Source organism: Mus musculus, chromosome 15 (assembly GCF_000001635.26).
Source record: "Mus musculus strain C57BL/6J chromosome 15, GRCm38.p6 C57BL/6J".
NCBI classification, from domain to species: domain Eukaryota; kingdom Metazoa; phylum Chordata; class Mammalia; order Rodentia; family Muridae; genus Mus; species Mus musculus.
In genome coordinates, this window is record NC_000081.6 from 68,929,665 (window position 1) to 68,949,879 (window position 20,215).

Consider the following 20,215-nt stretch of genomic DNA (forward strand, 5'->3'; position numbering starts at 1 on the left):
AAGCCTGCCTTTACCGGATCTATCTGCGACACCCGGGTCCAGCATGGTTCATGTTTCAGAGGAAGATGGTCTGGGAACCTCTGGTTCTTTTTTTTTTTTTTTTTCACCCCTCTCCTTTTCCATACTTCTTTTTAAGGGATATGACAGAAACATTATCTGGTCAGATCTGTAACCATTTTTATGAATCACTTTGTCTAGTGGATCCTATTGGGGGTATGCTGTTCACAGCGCTGGTCCTGACTCTTATTGTTGGGAGAGAAAGATGAGGCAGACATATTCTATTTGTGTGTAGACACCTATGTTTTAGAACCACGACCTCTGTTACTTGCCTATTGTAGACAGTTGTCAGGATTAGGCTGTTGTCCTCCTGTGGGGGTGGTGTGGAGAGAATTACTTTCTCCAAGAAGTGAAGCTTCTTTGAACAGAAATATGCTTGCCAGCCTCTCCCGTTAATGGTTAGTGGCATGCTTATTTTGATTTCTTTAATATACCGGAGCTTGTGAAAAAAGTCATGGGCGTTGTTCAGTCTTAAATTAGTGGAAAGGAATTTTAAGTTTTGCTGCCCGGTCCTTCTGAGCAGTCTTGTAGTTAGGTCCCTGCAGTTAGGTTTGTACTACCCACTCCCGATCTTTATGTCTAGCTTTGGCTTCTTGCTGGGCTCTCATCTCTGTAAGAAATTTCTTTGTACAACGTGTGAGATCAGCGGATTAGAAATGGTCAGAACCAAGTACGTTTTTTCCGGGTGAAGAGACCAAGTCAAACTTGGGTCGGACTCCCAAGTTTGAGACTGGTTTCAAAGGGTAAGGAGTTCTTTTAAAAGTCTGGGTTGTTTTCCTGTGTCGTGTTGTCGTACCGTGTGCTGTTCAGATGCTCACAGTTCCATCGGTTCCTGTGTCTGCTGGCGTTAGTAGTGGCTCCATTCCTTGAACCAGACACTGTGGGAGGTGGTTTTTGTTTTTTTGTTTTTTTGTTTTTTTTTGGCTTGTTTGGCTTTGAACTCGGTTGCCTTGCTTTTCATCCGGACTGTAATTCTTGTAAGAAGTACATTTCTTAACGGCGAAGGATGCTCTGCTGCCAGAGTGCTTCTGTTACTGTGAGCTTTTGCATCACTTGAGATGGAGCCTGATACCCAGAACACGGTGCTCTGTCATTTGAAATATTAATTATGGTCGGTTACGTAACTCCAACATTACAAGGGCTTTAAAAAAAAAACTATCAAACTATCAGGTCTGAAGTCAGCATTTGGGTGATTTTTGGTAAAGTTTTATTTGAAATCTGATAGCCACCCCTTTTCCTGGTTATATGACAGCATGTTATTTACTACAAAGAAAGTCTTTTTAGAGGTTATGCTGGAATCTCCCACAGGTGGGGATGGTCGATACTGAGATGATTTTTTACTATGGTGTGGCATGCGAGAGAGACTCCGCAGCTAATGTCCCCAGAGCTCACGGTCCTTAGGGTTTTGCACAGGATTTACAAAGTTTCCACGGCACTTGAAGACTTGCTGTCTAGTTCCATCCTCACAGTTCCAGCCCCGGATGCAAGACAATCAGTGCTTTCCCAGAGGTTGCTGGGACCCCTGCTGCATGTCAGCCTGTAGGTACTGAGAATTAATTTGAACCCACATCTTCTGTCTTGAAAGACATTCTTCTTTCTACATGTGACTTTCCCCCAAGAGATGAAATGAACTCTTCTGGTATGTCCATTTAAACTACCGTTGAAATCAGTACAGTGAATATGATTGTCCCTGGTTAGTTTAATGTAAGAGAGGGAATTACTATGTCCCTTAGAAGGATTGATGCTGCTGTAGGAGACAGGGGGCTCTTTCTGCATTTTGAAGAAGCAGACCTCCATTGTAGACTTCTGAAGGATTTAATTCCCAGGCCAAGGCACCTGTGAATTAAAGCCCTCCCATGACCAGTATTTTAGTTTAGTAATCAGCACCGTACAATAATGAGACAGATTATAAATGAGACGTAGTTATTTCAGAATGCGGTATTCATAAACATCGATCAGCGTCCTGGTTGAGTTATCACTGTTGCTACAGTCTTTAAGTAAGGACTGGTGCAGGCAGCCATCAGGTGAGACCTCTGCCAATGCAGGTACTCGGCTGCCTTTTGTCCAGGCCGGTGGCTCATGGTGGGCACGAGTTACCGAGTTGACTTTTAATTTTCAAAGATAACTGCTTCTCTCTGATTGCCCCAAATGTAAAATCTCACTTGCCAATAAAAGTAAGGCTAGTGCTTAATTGGCATTGAAGACAAAAGAAGTCAGGCGTGGTAAGAAAGGAAAGAAATGCAGCTTTGGTGTTCACTCACCGTTCCCCCCCACTCCCCCGGTTTGCTCCCCGGTCATGCCTACAGTGTGAAGTGCTCACGTCCTGCTGGGGAGGTTAGTTGGAGACTACAGGGGTGGTGCGTGCTACCTGGTACATTTGCCAGGGGGAGATAGTCGGAGTTATAAAGTCCCTCCCCAGAATGTCCTGTGTCGTGATTTAATGTCACACTTTGGTCATGGTTTGGATGGCTCCCCGTTCAAGTCTGTCCAAGGCAAAACCCTGTGTTTGTAATTATGTGATAATGTATAGATTGGTGGCTATTTCTGCCAAGTTATATTTAGTTGTTGTTGCTTACAGGAGGAAGCAGAGTGATGTGAGACTGTCTGTGCATTCACGCTGATAAGCCCTTTGTTGCTATTTCAAAATGATGGTTTTCGTGTGACCCATCGGACCTCGGCTTCTCAAATATTAGGGTCCTTTGCATTATTTAAGCTATGTGTGGGCCTAGGTATATGCAGAAAGAGGGCCATTAGCCCATATTTCCTTATAATGAACAGAACTCAGTGGTGTGGCGTGGCTTCCATTTGGGGGACTCCCTTTGGGAAATCGGTTTGCTTTGGTTGAATGCGCCCAGACCTGTAGAGTGAGGGCTCAGCGGTGAGATTAGCAGAGTGCTGTTTAGGTGTGGCACCTGTACACTCCAGAGAGTGATTCCCTACCTCATCCAGAGGAGGCTGCCATTACTGTTTGTTTGTTTGTTTGTTTCGCTTCTGGTTGTGAGTTATTGGAGTTTGCGTTTGGAGGGGATGGATGTAGTGACTCAGTTTGAGGTCAGCCACTTCTGAGTTTTATGCAGTGCTTTACAGAGAGATACAGTGTTCCAGCACTTGGACCTTTGGGACCCAGCCTGTGTGCCAGGCTTTTTTGTGCTGATGAGTTAGAAGGCGGCTATGCTCCACTGTAGGAGAGAGTAAGTTTCAGGTTTATAGATGTCTTCTTTCCTTAGGAACTCAGTTCCCAGCTGTTGTTCTGGGATACAGAGCGATCAGAGGTTCAGAGGAACTAGAACAGTGTTTCTGAGCCCCTCTGTCCCAGGCGATGCTGGAATTCTAATTACCGCCGACACCCCAGGGATGGAGAGGTCTTTGGGCTAGGTTTTCAGTTGTACAGCTTATCAGAAATGGCACCCTTTGAGGGCGTCAGAGAGAAGGCAAAAGTGGGTTGTTGGGTTTTGCCATGCTATTCTGTTCTGACCCTCGGAGGTCTGGGAAGTGAGGTTGCTGTAGGAGAGTTGGTTAGTGACAGGCGCAGACTTGGAAAGCCGGGCTGCCTGAAGTGCAGTTCCTTCCCTTGCTCCCTGACCACATTGGGTTGAAAGATACATGATGTGTTGTCTAATTTTATTCCTCTCCCTCCAGGTTTCTGCTTTAATTCCTCCGTCTGCTCTCCTCCCCCCAGCAAAGGGCAGGGCTCCGTTGCTTCCTTCTCATTTGCAGTGATGTCCAGTGCTCACCTCCGCCCTGGTGTGATGCTGGGGTCTAGTTCTCCTCACTCTGGTGGGAGAGTGGGAGCCTGTTAGGGGCAGACCTGGTCTCCCCTGGCCTCCTGTCTTTAGGAGGTATTGGTCAAGTTCCATACTTGCTTGGGCTTTGCAAACAGAACTCAGGCCTTCCTGGAGTGATTACCATAGAGGTGAAAGAGTGAAAGTAGGCTGGGAGTTGACAGCCACTGAGCCCTCTTCTCCTGACCTCTGTGGACAACCAGGCCTGGGGGGCGGGGGTGAGGTCTCTAAGGTACACATCACTGAGGAAGGAGGGGAAGCTCCAAGTGAAATGTGCGGTGAAAGCCAGCAGGAGAGCAGGAGAGCAGGAGAGCTTGCCAGGATTCTGAGTGTGGAGGAACAGTAGGGATCTTTCTCAGGAGATAATGAGAAGATGTTGTCAGATCTGCTCAGAATCAGATGTTTATTTACTTTTTTTCTTTCCTGAGGAACTTGTTAAGCCAGTGCACTCCACTGCAATCAGCCTTCCTTCTGAAGTTCATAATGGGATTTTTTTTTTTTTTAATTTTGGAAGTAGAGTCAAACTAGAATCGTTAGAATCCTGAAAGCTCATGGCACATAGCATATACATCTCCTTACCTGAAGGAGTTAATTTGCAGTTCCAGGCACCAGCCAGAAATTTTCCTCCCTCCCTCCCTCCCTCCCTCCCTCCCTCCCTCCCTCCCTCCCTCCCTCCCTCCCTTCCTCCCTCCCTCCCTCCCTTTCTTTTTTTCCTTTTTCTATTTTTAGACAGGGTTTTACTATGTAACCATGGCTGGCCTAGAACTTACAATGTAGACCAGGCTGGTCTGGAATTCGAGTTTATAGAGATCCTCCTGTCTGGCTGCCTGACTTCCTGAGTGCTAGGATTAAAAGTGTATACCACTGAGGACATGCTTAGCCAGAAATGGGAAGTCAGAGGAACAACTGAACTGCCCTGAAGCTGTGCCAGCTTCAACTTGGGTATCACCAGACCCCTTTGCCACTTGTCATCTGTCTGACTGAAGAAGGGAGAGAGAAAGGCATACATGTTTACTAAAACAGGAAGCGAGGTGTTTTTCTCTCTGGGACAGCACTTATGAATGGTTAAAATACAAGCAAGCGGGTAGAGGGCCTCTTTAGTGCCAGGTGCTTCCAGTGCGTTCTCTCTGACCCATTCAGGATCTTGCAAGGTCTGTAGTTTTATCCTTGTCCTGCCATCGTGTCTGTGTGTGTGTGTGTCTGTGTGTGTGTGTCTGTGTGTGTGTGTGTGTGTGTGTGTGTGTGTGTGTGTGTGTGTGTGGTTTCCCCAGTGAGGCATCTCTGGCTCCAAAATGGAAAGGAGGCAGAGCTTAGAGAGTCAGGCCTGGAACTTCAATTCTTTAGTGCTTAGAAAGGATCTGTTAAGAATAGGGAACAAAATACCCATGAAAGGAGTTACAGAGACAAAGTTTGGAGCTAAGACGAAAGGATGGACTATCCAGAGACTACCCCACCCGGGGATCCATCCCATAATCAGCCACCAAACCCAGACACTGTTGCATATGCCAGAAAAATTTTGCTGAAAGGACCCTGGTATAGCTGTCTTGTATGAGGCTATGCCAGTGCCTGGCAAATACAGAAGTGGATGCTCACAGTCAGCTATTGGATGGAACACAGGGCCCCCAATGGGGAAGCTAGAGAAAGCACCCAAGGAGCTGAAGGGATCTGCAACCCTATAGGTGGAACAACAATATGAACTAACTAGTACCCCCAGAGCTCATATCTCTAGCTTCATATGTAGCAGAAGATGGCCTAGTCGGCCATCACTGGAAGAGAGGCCCCTTGGTCTTGCAAACTTTATATGCCCCAGTACAGAGGAACGCCAGGGCCAAGAAGCAGGAGTGGGTGGGTAGGGGAGCAGGGCGGGGGGGAGGGGGGTATAGGGAACTTTCCGGATAGCATTTGAAATGTAAATAAAGAAAATGTCTAATAATAAAAAAAGAAAGGATGTAAAAGGCTGTTACTCAGTGTTGTTTTTAAATAAAAGTTTGATTATGGTAGAAGCCCACTAGGAATTTCCGTTAGTGATGATGAATTTTTTAAAAGAGGTGTCTGAAAATGTGCTTTAACAGAAAGGCCACCCACTGTGTCCTGAGCTTTCCAGCTACACTAGCATGAGCCTTGGTGGGTGTTCAAGGTGAGGAGTCTTACTTATGTATGCATCCCGAGAGTCAGAGAAAGCGGGCAACGTGGCCTAGAAAGTGTGCTACTGAAACCTTCTCTCAGGGCCTGCTGTGTGAAAGAGCCTGTAGAACCTGCAGACAGAGCTCTTTGTTTTTAATTCTTGGTCACCAAGGAATCAACTGGTTCAGAGTGTATTAGATTCTTACTTAGTTTCTGGTATAATGAGAAAGTCCCTATCCTTCAAAGCCAGGTTCAAAAGGAAGAAAGGGAAGGAAGGCAAGGAAGGAGGGAGTGAGCGAGGGAGGGAATGAGGGAATGCTAACGCACAAGGTTATATTTCCACAATCAATAGCCTTGGCTTTCTTGAAGGGAGCATATTTAAACATATATGACTTGAAATTACTATTGTTGAAGCTGCTGCTTATCCAGGGCCCTTTCTCATTTTCATGATTTATGTATATTGTTTCATTTAATTCTTCTAACATTGTTAAAAGAATATACCATGCCCAGCAGTCCTGGTACACACCTTTGATCCCCACACTCAGGAGGCAGAGGCAGGTAGATCTCTAACTTTGAGGCCAGCCTGGTCTACAGAGTGAGTTCCAGGACAGCCAGAGCTGCACAGAGAAACCCATCTCAATGAAAAAAGAAAAGAAAAAAATGAGGAAGGAAAAGAAAAGAGAAGGGAAGGGAAGGGAAGGGAAGGGAAGGGAAGGGAAAGAAAGAATAGCTCATTTTACAGATGAGAAAACTGATTAGGAGAGTCAGCTAATTAATCAAGGTCACTCTGCCTTGTGCTTTGGAGCCTGGGGTAGTGTGCAAGCAGGCACTGCGACTGCTCTAACTATAGAGCTTAATTAACTGCAAAGCCTTGCACCAGTGATCTGCTGAGCAGAAGAGGTTCCACGTGCTATAGAGGGGCAGACTGTGCCTACCGCCAGTGTGGAGACTGGTGGATGGCATTTCCTTAGGGAGTAGCCATACCCAACCAACAAAGACCAAATGGTGCAGAAAGAATTCTCTGATTATGCAAGGTGACACCCTTCAGATTTGTCCAATTGCTTAACTCCTCAGACACTCAATTTGCCCATTCACAAGTTGAGGACCCAATGCTCTGTTAGTATGATTGGTGGTTCACACACATGTAATATAGAACACACAATAGGTTCTAAAGTATTACTGCCTGCTGTTGTGGACTGTCCCGAGACAGGTGTGTGAGTACTGGTGTCACTTGGCAAACACACTGTGTCTAGTGACCACACACAGATCCTAGCATTATTATGCATGATAATCTTCTGATATGAGGGTGATCTGAGTTTTCCAGCCCTGGAAGTTCTGGCTTAGGAAGCCCCTTTAATTCCATCAGAACCAGCAGCCCTGGTTTTATTTCATTACGCTAGTCAGGGCACAGCACCCTAAGCCTAAATTTAACAAATGAAGTTCCATAAACCTTTTTTTGACCACAGCTTAGAGCGTGTCTGGACACTGCAGCACAAGAGAGCTTGCTCTGAGCTGGGAGGCTGTAAATTTCCATGATTTTCACCAATCGGCTTCTGCTGCTATTTTAAGAGTCTTAATGGTGTTCTGGCATCTTACTGGTGCTCTTCTTTGGCGTGGTAAAGGGCATGGATGTGGGCGAGCAACGTCTTTGATCTCTCCCTTCAGCATAAATCCTACACTTGGGGGTCACTACTGGTTCCAGGTCCCATTGAGAAATTAGAGGGAGTGGGGAGGGGCAGTTTTCATTCTCATTTTCACAGTGGTGTTCTTCTGATCATAATACATAGCTGTGCTCTGCTTTTCTTCCACTAGATGGCGCTCCACATAGCTGAAGATCCTCTTCTGCCCACCTAGCTTAACTCCTGAACTGAAATTAGCACTGATGCACACGCTTGCCTTTCTTTGGGGTTTCATGCATTTCTACTATTTTTTTCCTTCAAATTTAGTCTACTTTTGCCGTCATTTCAGGACACAGAGGCATGTTTTTGTCTAGTTGCTCATGCTTCTGAGTTCCTAAGGGGTGCTGTGCACAGTTGCTAGCTTGCTCTTCACATAGTTCATTTAGTCCTGGTACTACTATGTGAAACGAATTTTGTTCATCTCATTTTACAGATAAAGTAATGGCGGTCACAGGATCAGTTAACTGTTTGAGTCTAGAGAAGGCTCTGTGACCTAATGAAAGACTCTACAAACGCTAGATTGACCACTCTGAGCTAACTAGGATGGTCTGGCTTGTGGCTATGGGCCATTGTGGTCTGTTCCTTCAAAGTGGAATTACAGTTCTCAGAGTTAGTTTGCATTGGGGCATGCATATCAAAGTCTGAGATACACAGCAAGCAACAGTAAGAAAGGTTTGTCAGCTGGTGTGGGGTTTTCTGCCTATTCATGCCTTTTGCTGCTATTGACAAGAGTGAGTTAGAGGGCCTGCCTGTGCCAGGGACAGAGCCACAGGAGGGTTTTAGAAAAACAAACATGCCTCTCTTTTAAGGTGATTTTTTTTAACAGTGCTGAATACTGGATCACTATATCTAGTGACTATAAGAATTCCAAAAATTGATTATCATCAATTAAAATAGTATGTCTTGACATATTTTGAACTACTAAATTGAACTGGGAATATTTAATTCTACTAAACTGAACTGGAACGGTTCTGCCTCTGTTGAGCTCATTTGGTGTCACTGAGACGAAGTGACGGTGCTATCTAACGTGAGGTCTTCCCGTGGTCTTCGCTGCTCCTCCTGTTTTATCTGTGTTTCAGACCCCAGCTCTTTCCCGTTGACCAGTGCAGAATGAATGGTTATAACTGCTTTCTGTGGGAACGGGACTGGATTTTCTTACTGCTCTCGCTTCTTTGTCTCTTCCTTTCAGTCCAGTTGTGCCCAGAGAGCATAAACAGAAGTTAACCACTTAGAAAAATCCCTTGCCTTAGCTCCTACACTGTGTGCAAGCAAGCTAGTTAGCTGAAATAAATGATCCTGGGGTCGGACTCAGTCTATTTTGCAGAACAGGATAGTTAAGTTTTGTGTCAGCATAGTTGGGCTCATGTCTTAGCACTGCCTTTGATGTGTTGTGGTTGTGGCTCAACTCTTCTCCGCCTCAGCCCCCTGTCTGCAAATGGTGATTAAACAGGTTCCGGCGCTCTGGAGTGTTTGTAGCGCCGCTGTGTGATGCTTGTGCGAGGCTCCCTGGCAGGCTGGGTGTGTAGAGAACATAGAGCAAAAACTGCTGCTGCTGTTGTCCTTGCTGTCGCCTTCATTATTGTTTTTAACAAGTAAGTAATCCTCTCAATGATTTCATTTATTTCTTTTGTGTGTGTTTGCATGTGTGACTATAGAATCCATGGGAGGGCATCAAATCTCTTGAAGCTGGTGTAGTGAGCTGCCCAGTGTCGGTGCTGGGAACACAACTCAAGGTTCTTAGCAGGAATAGCGAGAGCGTGCAACCACAGAGCCGTCTCCGGCCTCCTTTCTCTCCTTCCCCCTACATCTTGTCGAATTTTTGGGACCCAGTCTGGGAGGTAAACATTGCTAAGGAACTGTTGCAGAGTGGGTTATATGCTGTGAAGCTCATTCCACTTTTCTCAGGACTGGGTGGCTTTCTTGTTAACGAGGTATGAACCGGATGCTGAGTAGGGTAAGGTCAGTGGCCTGGTGCTGGCAGCATTCAGGCAACTTTGACTTTTCTGTTGTTCCTTATCTTCATGTTCCCTCCTCTAACGCTGTCTTGTAGTTACCTATCTGTCTCTCCTTCCTCCAACTTTCAAAATACATTTTCCCCTATACAGATTTGTTCTGAAATAGTTTTCCACTTACACAGAAGTAAACGGATAGTGCTAAGACTCTTGTTTCACTATCTCCGTGAACTCACCAGTTAGGATTGGCTGTGGTGTCCTACACATGGCGTTGCCCTTTTAGTGTTTATCATCTCTGCATACTTTCTAACTGGAAACGCCTTTTCTTGTAGGCTGTGGAAGCTCACATTTGATGCTGGCCTCTCACTCAATTCCTTACCTGTCTCTGCCACTTGTTCCAATTTTGCCCTGAGGGGTCCAGGTCCAGAGCAACACACAGTGCGTCCAGCTGCCAGGTTTCCAGTGTTTTAATGGAGACAGCCCTTGTCCAGCTGCCAGGTTTCTAGTGTTTTAATGGAGACAGCCCTCTGCCTTCCCCTGCCTCTGAGGACATACCAGTGTTCATGGAAGAGTCTCTGTAACTTTGGGCTCTCTGATTCTCTTGTACTGTTGAGGAGGAGGCAGTACATTCTCTGCACCTGAGAGCACGTGGCCAGGGGCTTCACAGCACCGGTGAGCAGGTTGGTGACTGGTTGAAGTCATGCTGGTGTCTTCCTGAAAAGTAAATTCTCTCCTTTAGTAACACCTGGTGCTTTTCTTGGGCGCTAGTTTAAGACTGAATGTTCCTTTTTTTTTTTTTCAAAGTGTTCCTTACAGACTTTAGCACCCATTCATATTCTGAACAACGTGAAACGTGGCTGTGTGTGTGGTATTTATAAAATGGCAATTTCCTTACTCCTCTACTGCAGCTACATTCATCTATTGGCATTCTACTGAGAGGGGGCCTGTCTTTTGCCCTCCCTCTGCTCCTACTCCTTCCCCCTACCTTCCTTTGTTCAGTTTATCTCATTTATCTTGTCTAGTCATGGATTCTTTTAATCAAGGAGTTATGGACCTTTACGGTATAAACTGATGCTTACATTGTCCCATGTGTGCGTACTGGAAGCCCTTTGCCCTGTACCCTTGGTCCTTTTGATGGGATTATTACATGTGTGTATGACTAGTATGATATATATCCATGGGCTGTATATAACTGGTTGCTATATATCTGTCAGTGTTTTTAACCAAACATGTACAGAAATATTTGAAAAAAATAGGACCTTTATTAAACATGTACACATTTTGTTTTGTAAGTCATCCAGGATTGCATAGTATTAGGTACCACTGTGTACTGTAGTGATCGCTTACTGAATAGAGCACACGAATAGCTTAGTATAAGCAAGCATTATCCTGTTTTATATTCGGGGATTGGGCATCTGTGGATTTGGGTATTTGGGGCAGCATTTTATTCCAGGGCTTATTTTCTGTTGCCTTGTGCTGAAATCAGCCCTGTCCTACACTGTGCCCTGATTTCTTTCATGGTGGAATGTTCCTATAAACTATTGCTTCCAGGCCCCCTTGCTCAGAGGTCTGGGGAGCAGATTGGTGTCTGTAATCGTGTCTCTGTGTCTTCATGCTCAACTTAGGCTTTTTCTGGAAAAACCAAAGGCCAGATATTTTTGAGGTTCTCCTTGCATTAAGCTCCTGTTAGCAGATGAGGAAAGCAGAATACACAGTATGTAAATGGGTGTGTGTGCATTCTGATAAGGCTTTTAAAAGCAATCAGGCTGCTACATTATTAGTCAGCCTACTGCATACTGCTCTCATGTTACAGCCCAAAGACCAGAATTGATAAAAGTGTTGTTTGAGCCTGTCACCCACAGGAGGGGCATAATAGAAGGTACTTGTCCTGAGTTTAAAATTGCTGCGTGCTGTGTCTACTGCAGACAACTCATTTCTTTTATGTTGGTCCTTTCCTGTATCTTGCAACTTGCCAATATACTTGCAAGATGAATGTCTTTTTAAACCATTTTGCATATGTTATTCAGTGTTTTATGTATTATTATATTGGGAAAATAATTTTATAAGCTTATAAGAGTAAGTTTTTGTGGCACAATAAGATGGTGGCCTTCTGTGTGTGGGGTGTGTGTGTGTGTGTGTGTGTGTGTGCACGCACACACGCAGGTCAGAGACCAGAGGTGTAAATCAGGTGTTCTTCTCATCTGTACCGTACATTTTCAGACAGGATCGTTGCCTGAAGCTGGAGTTCGCTGATTCAGGTAAACTGGGTGGCCAGCAGACCTGTGGTTCCTTCAGCCCGCTTATGCAGTGCTAGGCTGGCACGCACACTGCTGCAGCTGACTTTTTGCTGGGGCGCTGGCCATCCAGACTCAGGTCCTCGTGCTTGCATGGCGAACGCAGACGGAGCTATTGCCCAAGCCTGGCCCTTTCTTAGTGAAGGTCCTTGCGGAGCTTTGCAGGACTCTCTCCGGCTCAGCAGAGAGGCAAGAGTTTTGGTGCTAGTCACCTGGGTGAAAAAGAAATCCCCGATTTATACTTTTTTTTCTTGTTACAAGAATGACTTTTTTTTTCCTCCTCACAATTTTCTTGATGAAATTTATGGCTCTAATGTACTTATAAAGGGACTTCTTGAGTGCAGCGACTAGAGGGTTTTCTAAGGACTATATTCGATTGTCAGAGGAAGGTATGCCATCGGAAACAATCACCCGTTGAAGCACACTGTCTGCCCTGGAGTGTGTTTGACACTGCAGTGGAGACCTGGTGACCACAGACCTCAGCAGTGGCTTGCCATGGGGATGTGACCACACCCACTTAAGACATCCCCCATGGCCCTGGAGATTTTCTGATTGTCTCCCTATTTTATTTTATTATTTGTATTTATTGTTATTCCTGGAGGTCAAAGGTCAGTTTGGAGCCTGGCTGGGCAGCTCGTCCCGTTTACCTTTGTTTCTTCTTCCCTGGCCCCCAGGTTTGTTGGGAGCAGCAGGAAGTGTCCTCAGCCCCATCTTTGGAATGGCTCACAGGTTCTTAGTGCGCTGCCCTTGGAGACCCTGTTCCACCCTCTGAGCTTCCCAGTCTGGTAGTAACTGTTTACTTCTTTTCTTTTGTTTTTACGTGAAAAACCTGAGGCTGTCGCTCCTTGGTGTATCTGCATCTCCAGGCTCTGGTTTTTGACAGAATACCCACCATTTAGTAAAACAGGAATCAGAAGCCCCAGTGTTCAGTTTATTTCTTCAGTTTGGGAGGCAGAGTCTGTCCGTGTAGCTCAGGCTGGTATCAGTTCTCTAGGTATCCTAGACTAATGTAGACTTCAGGATCTTTCTGCCTCAGTCTCCCAGTCCTGGAGTTACAGGAGTGTACCACCAGGCCACAATCTTGCTCTGTATTTTCACAGTCTGTACAGTGACTTAAAAGCATGTGGAGATAAGAATTAAGAAGTGTGATTTGCCAGTTGCTAGGCTGTGTTCTGGATGATACTGTCCGGCAGTTCTTTCCTTTTCTCAGCTCTTGCCACTTAAGCTGTGCACTCCCTTTGGTGATGAGCACCACTAACGTCCATGTCCTCATCCCGAAATGGTCTTGGGAGAATCTGTGTGAAGTGCTAACATCCTATTAGGTTCTTAATATTCAGTCAAGCTTCTTTTTCTCCAGTCTAGTGAGGTAGCAGCATATGTGTTCCTGTTCCTTCCTTCAGGGAGTTCAACACAGACTCCTAGGCTCCAAGATTATGCTTATTGGGTACATCTTAGAGGCGCTTAGAAGAGGGTGTAAGAAGTTGTGGCTGACCGGTGTCCATAGCACACAGTGTTGCCTCCAGTAAAAAATTCCTAGAGACAGTATTTGTGTCTTGTTGGAAAGTTGAATAGAGGAGAGGCCTGACTTTGTGCTGAGGAAATCATAGCCTTCTAGGGGCACCCTCGCTGGCAGGGTGTGTCTCTCCTCCAGTCTCCCCAGACGAGGGGTGGTTTCCATCTGTAAGCAGTGGGAGCTAGACAAGGCTGGGCTAAGTGCTGGAACAGAGCTGGCTCATACGTTATCCCTGCTTAAAGAGTTTCCAGCACAGTGGGGAAGCAGCCAAATTAAAAGACATTTATATTGTAGGGTGGTAAGTGCTGTAATAAAGACAGCCTGGATACTATGGCCCTGCTTAGGAGCAAGTAGTGCATTATTCTAGTCAGGGGAGGGGGGAGGGACTTCAGAGTGACCCTGATGGAGAGCAGAAACATCCTGGGCACTGCTACTATGTGGACTCTCTGAGGGCTGCAGGCTCCTCAACTGCTGTGCATCAGAATGGGCCCCTGTCCTCGCCATCTGTATTCCCAGAGCCCAGTGTGGGCCTCTTCTTTAACAGTACTTTGCACGGATCCCACTGCATCAGTCACAGTGGAGCTTTGGAAGTTCCTTCTCTCAGGAGAACCTAAGCACCTCCAGGCAGGAAAGTTGGGTCCTTAGAGTGTAGCCTGGAGAGGAGGGCACAGCACGCTGGGGACTAGTTGGTCCCCATGCTTTTATTTACGATCCCCTCTTTCAGGTTTCTTGGTGAGGGAAGGCAGTAGAGTGTTCTGCTTTTGAGTGTCCAGCAACTGGCTTTGAGGAGATCTGCCATTTCACAGACAGCCATGGCAGAGTTTGTGGCTGCATCCCAGGCCCTGTGGGTGCATCCTGACAGGAGAAGGGTGGGCAGAAGGGCAGCCTCTCTTGTTGCTTTTTCCTACCTTCATAAAGAGTGTTTGATCCAAATTACACTTATAAGGGCGCTGCTTCTTACATGGCATCTTAAGCTTTGCTGCTATCGCTGCTACTAATCCCGGCACAGCCTTGAACTTCAGCAGCTAAAGTGGAACAGAGCCCAGGATGTGGGGTGATCATGGGCTCATTCCCCTAGAAGACTCAACAGCCCTTGGTAGCTCCTTTTCATCTCTGACTTTGTGTTGGCTCACACCGTGCCAGTTGACTTAGATTTAACGGTACACCATGTAATATCCAGTTTCTTTGTGGCTGCTTTTGATGTATGTGACTGTATCAACTGCGAATGCTTAGGTTTAGTTAGATCTTAGAACCTGAATCCTAGTGCTGGCCAGGACCTGCTTGGCTCCCTAAGGTCTATATGTAAGGTACAGAGGCCACAAACCTTTGGGACCCACAAGAGATTTATGGTTGGCTCCCTTTTTTAGGGCTTAGGGCTCAGTAGGAAGCCGACCCCGGCACTTTCCTTGCTGCTGCCTTCCCCACAGGTTGCTTTCTGGTTCTGGATTGCTCAATGGAGAGAAGCAGTGGCTGCCACAGTGGATCCACAGTGGGTAGTATTCTGGAGCTGTCTTACTGCAAGAAGAAGCCAAATGGTAAAAGCTGCTTAAAAAGGGAGTTTGATGAAGAAAGAGTTTTGTGGACAGTATGTATGTATGTATGTATTATTTACCTCTCTACTTATTTATTTTGCTTCCTATGTTCTTTGTACAGAAGCTCCACTGTATGTACTGTAGGCCAGACAAGTTGGTGGGTTGAGTAGTTGATTAGTGTGGCTTTGGTGAAGGGAAAGGCAGGAACCCCTCCTGTACTTTACAGACTTGAGTAAAGTGTGCAGTTCTTTTGCCCAAGTGAATTGTAGCTTCCTAGTGAATTAGTGAGTATGAGGAAACTAGCTGTGACAGCCTCATAACTCATTTAATGCACTTTAAATAAAAGTGGATTTCTATTTGAATGATCTGTAAGAGGCCCTTTCCTGGAATATTTTTTTTTTTTGATCTGTCTGAAAATGTCAATTATAAACCTTTCCAATCAAGTTGATTTGGCTTCGTTCTATGAAGAGAAAATGTGGGTTTCAACTGATAGTAGATAGTCCATAGACATATATAGAGAAATAATACAGCTTTTGTTTAAAATAAAATTCACAGCAGATTTCAAATCATGCATGGCCCTGAAACCTGCTTTGCTTCATCTTGTATTGCTGTAACAAAATACTTCAAGCCAGTTCATTTATAAAGAGTCATGGTTCATGGCTCTATTGGCTGGAGAGTCCCAGTAGCATGGCCCCCTTGTGGTGGTATAGACCTAATGGCTGCATCAGTGTGTCAGAGAAGTAGAAGGGAAACCCACTGCATAGAGGAGGAGCCAAGACTCTAGGCAGCCTGTGTTATGGCAGCTCATTCTTTAAGAACTAGTCTAGACCTAAACCACTTAAGTGAGGAGGTATCAACTCATGTATGGGCTGGTTCTCCTTATGACTGATTACCTTCAGGGGGGTTGATCACTAAGGACCAAACTTACACAGCATGAAGTTTAAACCGACAAGCCAAATCTGAGCTATAGCAAAAGCTACTGCAGTGTGCTTGAAGGTGGACAAGTGCTCTGGGGAGTCTCACAGAAAGAACCTCTTGCTTAGAGTCTGAAAATTGTGCTTTGGCTTGAGTTGGCTTGTCCTCAGACCTGGGGTATTTTCGTGCTTTGTTTCTTGGTTTTTGTTGTTGTTGTTTTGTTTTGTTTTTTTTTTTTTTTTTTTTTGTGGTTTTGAGACAGGGTTTCTCTGTATAGCCCTGGCTGTCCTGGAACTCACTCTATAGACCAGGCTGGCCTCGAACTCAGAGATCTGCCTGCCTCTGCCTCCCAAGTGCTGGGATTAAAGTCGTGCGCTACCACGCCTGGCTCGTGCTTCCTTTCTTAGCATCTCAACTTATCACGGTTGTCGAAGTGTAACTGAGCATGTCTGTGGTTTAGCATCCTCTGAGTCATTTATGGACAGAACATGGAGTCATCACAGTTAGCATCACTCATTCACTGTAGTTTGGTAAAACTGATGTCCTTCAGAGATTTATTTTAATGAAGGTGTGATTATATAGAGGATGAAAAATGGTTTTATGTTTATTTTTCAGTTTTCAGATTCTGGTCTCTAAGATCTACCAGTCTAAAAACTGGTAGTGTGTTCCTTTTCTGTGGCTATTGTAACAAATTAGTATAAGTGCAGTGGCTTTGTTACCTCACAGTCCTGGGCTGAGATTGCTGTGGGTGCTGCTGAGTATTCTGGAAGCTCTGTAGAGAACCTGGCTTTTCTCTTCTGACCTCTGGAAACTAGCTTGCAGAGGCAGCACCATGAGAGCATCATCTCTGTTCCCTGTGTTCCATGTGTGAGGCCTTTGTGATTGTCCTTGGCTCACCAGGGCAATCTTTCCACTATAAGACCAGCTTAGTCCTCTCTCCAGCCGTTCTCCACACTACTTAATAATTGTGGGCTCTGGGGGTAAGGATGCAGATGTGTTTGAAGAAGCCAATTTTCTGCCTACCACACAGCACTGGGGTATGCAGCAGGAAATGAATGTTTATGGGGTGCCAGGAGTATCTGCAGCCGGGCTTTAGAGATTTCATGTACTCTGATTATCTCATATTTGTGCATCAGGATCTTGGAGACCTTAAATGAGTTGTCACTGCTACAGAATAACTACTAAAGCTGGGCCTTTAAAGCTTAAGTTGCTACTCAGCATCGGGGTGCGCTGGGAGATTGACAGCTTGCATTTTTCCAGGCCCCAGAACCATCTTCTGAGATGGATGACATAAATTCTGACCTACCAGTGGGAAAACAGGCTCTCACAGGGGTGTGACTCTCCTAAAGTGGCACCGCTGGCTTGAAATGGAAGAAGTACTCGTGGAAGGCAGGCTGATTCCCAAACTTACTTGCTTTCAATCAGAATGCCGCGAGGTAAGAGGGAAGGGTTTTATGGAGTTGATTTCTCTTCCTTTCCACTTCACAGTGAGGCCTTATTTGTATAATACACAGAGTAACTGCCAGGGTGATGGCCACAGATTTGGTGTGGCATGTCAGGCTGACCAGGTAGCTGACTGACTGACTTGGGTAAATCCCTCCCCTTCTCCTCTTATCGCTACCAGTCAGCTTTTTGTCCCTTGCACACCCTGCCTTCCTTATTAAGGGTTATTTTGGGCTGCCTTTGGACGACTACTTGTGTTTTCTCCTGAAGTAGTTTCTTCTAATCCTGCTCCCCTGCAGTCCATGAAGTGGAAAGCATTGTCTTTATCGTCAATGACAAGCTCATCTGGGACTTGGCAGCTGGAAGCAGAGCATCAGAAAAGGCTTGGTTGGCCAGGGTTGCCAGGCACGGTGGCGGGACAAGACTTCAATTTGTGCCCATTTGTTTCCTAAGCTCTTTGGCTTCCCATGTACCTGGGCGGCTAAGATAGAAAAAAAACATAGAGCCAGAGGACAAAAACAGGTAAATGACGTTTACAGATGATAGCTGCAGAAATGGTAAAGGTGGTGTCACTTGCTCTGTGAATTGTCCCAACCATTAGTACATTAGTACATTATTACATCCGTGAATTGTACCAACCGTTAGTACACTGGTAGAGCAGAAGTTCAGAAGAAAACAGTCTTTACTTTGCAGTGTGGACTGAGAATCTGGGGCAGGGGAATGGTTTTCCAGTTTCAAGTAAATAGCTTTGGGCTATCCCATAATAAGAACTAAAGCACAACAGTGTTAGTGATATCCCCCATCGACCTTCTGTACAGGTCTAGGATCTATTTTCCAGATCATTACTCTGTCTAATCTTTGCAGTAGCCTCCTGCAGATGGGTACCGATGTCCCCATTTTAGAGATAATGCTGCTAAGCCTGTGAGACATTAGGTTTTAGTGTGTGAAAAACAGGTTGTTTCTGGAATGGAAGACCTTTGTTCATTTTGCTGTTCTATGCATCTTATTTCAGCATAGTCAACGTTATTGGTTTAAACAATTCCATAAGACTCAGGGAACTGTAGAGAGAAACTTAGAGTGCCCAGTATAGTAATTATACCAAAAAAACAAAACAAAACAAAACAAAAAAACCCACCGAAGGAACACAAGCATGTGCGATATGAAGTCGGTAGAGCATGCTTGGCCCGTGCCATCCTAGGTAAGCGCCAGGAACTGGCAGCAACCACCACTCAGTTGTGTGCGTTTGTACCTATGGCACCTTGTTCTTGCACTTAGTCATGTCGGGGCTGTTTCCTCCTTCCGTGGTGTTTTTAGACTTCCAGTCTCCTTCCTCTCTGTCTCTGCCTCCTTACCCTTGAAAGAAGGGAAACCTTGGTATGTTTTCTCTGTGGAAGTGTTGTGTGTACTAATTAAACACACTGCACCTGGCCCATGTTTGGAACTTGCTAATTACAGTTATGAACTCCTGCTCCACATTAAACATATGGTACAATGGTCAGGCCTGTCTGAAAATACCTTCTTAAACCAATAATTATTATAGTCGCATTGTCGGGCAACCCCAGACCAATGGATGGCAGCGAAACGCTTCAGCCACCGTTAGTGCCTGTGTTGTGGCTTGTAGCTCCCATGGTGGGATGAAATAGTCCTCGGGTTGCGGTAGAGTTGGCTGGCTGTTCTTGTGGCAGCTGTGTTGGGGAGAGTGTGGCATTTTCCGTGCTCTGGAATCCTGGCCACTGATGAGCATTTTTAAGCTCATGGTCTAAAGAATATGCAGGAGCAGCCTGCACGGGATCCCCTGCTTCCTTGCTTTTTTGTAAGGAATGTTTTGGTAGGAAAGCACCCTGCTTCTGGCCTGTTTCTGCCACTGTCTGCAGACCCCAGGGCTGGATGTTTGCATACAGTTGGGAGCAGCTCATTCTCTCCTGACCCAGAGACTGCTTCTGCGCTCAGGACGTTTTCAGCTGTGTTATAAAGCAGAAGCAGAAAATCCCGTCTTGTTACGATGCCACCGGGAATGTCTGTGGCTGTGGAGGATGGTGCTGTGAGGGGTCAGAGTTGGATCTGCAGTTTAGTCTGTCTCATTGCCCTGCTTCTTAGCCGTGTGTCCCGGGGCAAGAAACCACCTTGCCCTACATGGCTTCATTTGGTTCAAGGCATAGCTCTAGTGAAAGTAGCCACCTTACAGGACTCTTGGTGAAGAATAAGTATGCTACACGTGTAAAACACTGTTGCCTGACAGGCAGCAACATTCAATAAGTGTTATGTGTTGCTGTTATTATTTTACTACGGTCGATTTGTTAATGTTGACTGCTAGGACCATAACTGTGGCCTTAGAAAAAGTAGTCTGCCTGGGTGTTCCTAGGAGAACTGCATAGTGTCACCTCACCTCCTCAGTTACTCCCTTTACTGTGTTCCTGTGTCTTTACAGAGAAAGTTTCTTTGTCATCCGACGTGACCCACCAGTGTGCATATGTCACCAACAGTCAATACTATGCGAACAGAACCTTTCCAGCTGCTCACTTGTACTAGGTGTTCAGTAAACCACACGGATGAATGAACACTAGGGAGGGAATGGCTAGAGGAGGAGAGAAGGTGTGAAAAACGAACTCACATTGTCAAGATGTCTGGCTGGGAGTGTGCTGGGTGCCAGCGAGCTCCTGTGAGATGGAACTCATGGTGTGTTTGCAGGGAGCCTTCACAAGCGTGGCCTGCTTGAGATGTGCATTTCAAGCTTACTGAGACCGAAAGACGGGGAGAAGGTTCCAGGGCACCCAGCCTCATGGCACTAAAATAGAGAGCTGTGGAGTCCAGCACTATGAGGCCTTTGCAATTAGGTGGGAAGGATTGTTTGTGATGTCAGTGCCCTTTGCCTTACAGCCATGCTGAGGGAACTGTATCTTTAAAAACCAGCGTTCAGAATTTCA

General features: G+C 45.7%; 1 protein-coding gene across 3 annotated transcripts in view; it reads left to right on the plus strand.

Moving 5' to 3' along the window:
* Window positions 1–20,215, plus strand: part of Khdrbs3 (KH domain containing, RNA binding, signal transduction associated 3) — a 173,403-nt gene that overhangs the window by 1,273 nt on the left and 151,915 nt on the right. The window lies entirely within an intron of this gene.